We start from the raw sequence: 4,325 nt of genomic DNA on the forward strand, positions 1-4,325 counted from the left end.
TCTGACAGTAATGGTTACTGTGCTATGGTAAAATCTGACAGTACTGGTTACTGTGCTATGGTAAAATCTGACAGTACTGGTTACTGTGCTATGGTAAAACCTGACAGTACTGGTTACTGTGCTAATGGTAAAACCTGACAGTACTGGTTACTGTGCTATGGGAAAACCTGACAGTACTGGTTACTGTGCTAAGGTAAAACCTGACAGTACTGGTTACTGTGCTAAGGTAAAACCTGACAGTACTGGTTACTGTGCTAAGGTAAAACCTGACAGTACTGGTTACTGTGCTAGGTAAAACCTGACAGTACTGGTTACTGTGCTAAGGTAAAACCTGACAGTAATGGTTACTGTGCTAAGGTAAAACCTGACAGTACTGTTTACTGTTGTAAGATAAAATACATCATTATAAACAAGTTTATATACTTACATCTCTTTCTGCTTTACAATTTACAGCAAATGTACTTGAGATTTACAACACATGAAAGATAATGAAGTAGGTGTAAAGTACTTGGCCACTTAATTTTGTTTTAAATCTTGGCTGAAGGCTGATAATAAATGTTATCTACATGAGAGAATATAACAATGGATTCACCAAACCACATACAAAGTACTCAAACATAAGACCACCAATAATTCATACAACACTGGGTGTCAACAGCTTCAAAAACATCACTAAATATTTATAAAGCTTCATGAAGTGGTAACAAGCTTTATTAGGTATGTATAAAGCTAATACTGTTACACTGTATTCCACAATGATGCCTAATTAATATTTATAATTAGAACTTTTTTCTAATTCACAAAGCTACACATTAAAAAAGATGTTGTATTATACATATCTAATTCATTTATTGAAAGGATAGTACTCCTTACCTGACTAATAAGAAGACGACACTGGATCATTTCTTTTTGGTTTGCCTCAATTTTCTTGTTACAATCTGACTGAAAGCTCTCTAACTGCTGACATTTCTGTTAACAGAAGCAAGTGACATAATCAATCATCTACCCAAAGTGTCATAATCAGTCTTCTACCCAAAGTGTTACAATCAGTCTTCTAAACAAAGTATCAGAACTAATCTTCTACACAAAGTATCAGAACTAATCTTCTACACACAAAGTGTCACAATCGGTCTTCTACCCAAAGTGTCACAATCGGTCTTCTACCCAAAGTGTCACAATCGGTCTTCTACCCAAAGTGTCACAATCGGTCTTCTACACACAAAGTGTCACAATCGGTCTTCTACACACAAAGTGTCACAATCGGTCTTCTACACACAAAGTGTCACAATCGGTCTTCTACCCAAAGTGTCACAATCGGTCTTCTACCCAAAGTGTCAGAATCGGTCTTCTACCCAAAGTGTCAGAATCGGTCTTCTACACAAAGTGTCACAATCAGTCTTCTTCCCAAAGTGTCACAATCAGTCTTCTACCCAAAGTGTCGGAATCAGTCTTCTACCCAAAGTGTCGGAATCAGTCTTCTACCCAAAGTGTCGGAATCAGTCTTCTACCCAAAGTGTCAGAATCAGTCTTCTACCCAAAATGTCACAATCAGTCTTCTACACAAAGTATCAGAATTAATCTTCTAGACAAAGTGTCAGAATTAATCTTCTAGACAAAGTATCAGAATCAATCTTCACTTTGTGTAGAATAATTCTGATACTTTGTTTAGAAGATTGATTCTGATACTTTGTCTAGAAGATTAATTCTGACACTTTGTCTAGAAGATTAATTCTGACACTTTGTTTAGAAGATTAATTCTGACACTTTGTCTAGATTAATTCTGATACTTTGTGTAGAATAATACTGGCACTTTGTTTAGAAGATTAATTCTGATACTTTGTTTAGAAGACTAATTCTGATACTTTGTTTAGAAGATTAATTCTGATACTTTGTTTAGAAGACTAATTCTGATACTTTGTTTAGAAGATTAATTCTGACACTTTGTGTAGAAGATTAATTCTGATACTTTGTTTAGAAGATTAATTCTGGCACTTTGTTTAGAAGATTAATTCTGACACTTTGTCTAGAAGATTAATTCTGACACTTTGTGTAGAATAATTCTGGCACTTTGTTTAGAAGATTAATTCTGACACTTTGTGTAGAATAATTCTGGCACTTTGTTTAGAAGATTAATTCTGATACTTTGTCTAGAAGATTAATTCTGACACTTTGTGTAGAATAATTCTGGCACTTTGTGTAGATTAATTCTGACACTTTGTGTAGAATAATTCTGATACTTTGTCTAGAAGATTAATTCTGAATTCTAGACAAAGTGTCAGAATTAATCTTCTAAACAAAGTGTCAGAATTAATCTTCTAAACAAAGTGTCAGAATTAATCTTCTAAACAAAGTGTCAGAATTAATCTTCTACACAAAGTGTCAGAATTAATCTTCTACACAAAGTGTAAGAATTAATCTTCTACACAAAGTGTAAGAATTAATCTTCAAGACAAAGTGTCAGAATTAATCTTCTAAACAAAGAATCAGAATTAATCTTGTATAAAAAATTTCAGATTAATGTTTTGAAAAACTCTTTAGAAAAATATGATACTGATTGTTGCACCAAATAAATAAATTGTACACAAAATATAACATTTATTCTTCCACAGTAACTTCAGATTGTACATTATATACCTAAAAATTAAAACAAGTCATTAATTATATTCAAAACATAAGGTTGAAAGCTGCACACAGAATATTGAGTGAAAAATGTATAAAAAAAAATATAAGATTGATAGTTATGTACAAAAATATAAGATCAATAGTTATACATAAAATATAAAGTTCATTGTCATGCATCAAACAAAGTTGAAAACTCTAAGTTCCATGAACACATCTTGATTATCACTGCTAAATAAAAGACTATTACTAACTGAATCTTCTAGTTTATAATTTACAGTTAGAAACTAATAAATAAACAGATAGTTAAAAACTTGAAATAAACTCATATATTTCTCCAAATATGGCAATCACCTGTTAAGAGTGCTCTACTAAACGAGAGAACAACGAGGTAATACAGAAAGTGACAAACTTCAGAAAACAGAAATGAGAAATTTTGTTAGTTGGCCTTTAAAAGAATAATTATTTTTGCCACTCTATTCTAGAAAACAGAAAAATTTAATTTTATTCAACATCTTCTTGTTAAAAGAAGAAAAATCTAACCAATTGTAGCCAGAATTATTTACTTTTCCTTCTTAAACACTTTATACACAGCAGGTGATTTTTACATACACACAAATGATATATACATTTTTACAAAATCTACCTGAGTTAAACCTGTAACTTCAGTCTTCATCTTGCTAATGTATAAACGGGCAAGAGTAAATTCCTCTTCAATTTTTCCACTCATATCTGTTGATGGCTGTAAGTAACAGGAAAAACTATTTTAAAAACAGGTATCAAAAATCACTTGTTTTTAATATACTATTTTCTTGGTGATAACTAAAGGTCAGTAACTCGAGTGAAAACATCTTTAGCAGTAGTTTGATAACGGCACACTTACAGATCACTATATACTGTCTAAATGTGGGACTTTTCACGTTTTACATCAATGAAATTACTATGGCATAACAACAAAGTAATTGAAGATAAATAGGATATTGGAGTTGAGGGAATAACACAATCAATTAATGTCATGAAAATAACCAATCGATTGAAGTTAGTGTTTCCAACTATCAAAATATTACCAGTATGATTTCTCGTTATTACTTTGATTTTAAGCCATGTCAGCCAAGGGGGCATTATAATGTGATGGTCACTCCTATTCATTGGTAAAGTATAACCTAAGATTTAGCGATGTTGCCTTCCTTCTGATTGGTTGATGGTGGCAGACAGCCTTAGTAGGTTTTCCACAACTCAAACAAACTTACCAACAGAACTCACACACAACACAACAGCTAGAACTACTTCTATTGGTGCAACAACATGTATGTCGTTCTACTTGTACACAACTAAAACAAACTTGTTCAGCTTCATATACATATAAACGGAACTCAACACAACAGCTAGAACTACTTCTGTTGGTGCAACAACACTCATGTCATTCTACTTGTACACAATTAAAACTTGTTCAGCTTCAGATACATATAAACAGAACTCACACACAACACAACACCTAGATCTACTTCTGTTGGTGCAACAACATGCATGTCGTTCTACTTGTACACAACTGAAACAAACTTGTTCAGCTTCAGATACATATAAACGGAACTCCACACAACAGCTAGTACTACTTCTGTTGGTGCAACAACATGTATGTCGTTCTACTTGTACACAACTAAAACAAACTTGTTTAGCTTCAGACACATATAAACAGAACTCACACA

General features: G+C 32.6%; 1 pseudogene; it reads right to left on the reverse strand.

The window, feature by feature from the left end:
• The window catches only part of LOC106471515, a 46,153-nt pseudogene that overhangs the window by 21,935 nt on the left and 19,893 nt on the right, over nt 1-4,325 (reverse strand).

The sequence above is a fragment of the Limulus polyphemus genome, unplaced genomic scaffold, assembly GCF_000517525.1.
Source record: "Limulus polyphemus unplaced genomic scaffold, Limulus_polyphemus-2.1.2 Scaffold4670, whole genome shotgun sequence".
Classification (NCBI taxonomy): domain Eukaryota; kingdom Metazoa; phylum Arthropoda; class Merostomata; order Xiphosura; family Limulidae; genus Limulus; species Limulus polyphemus.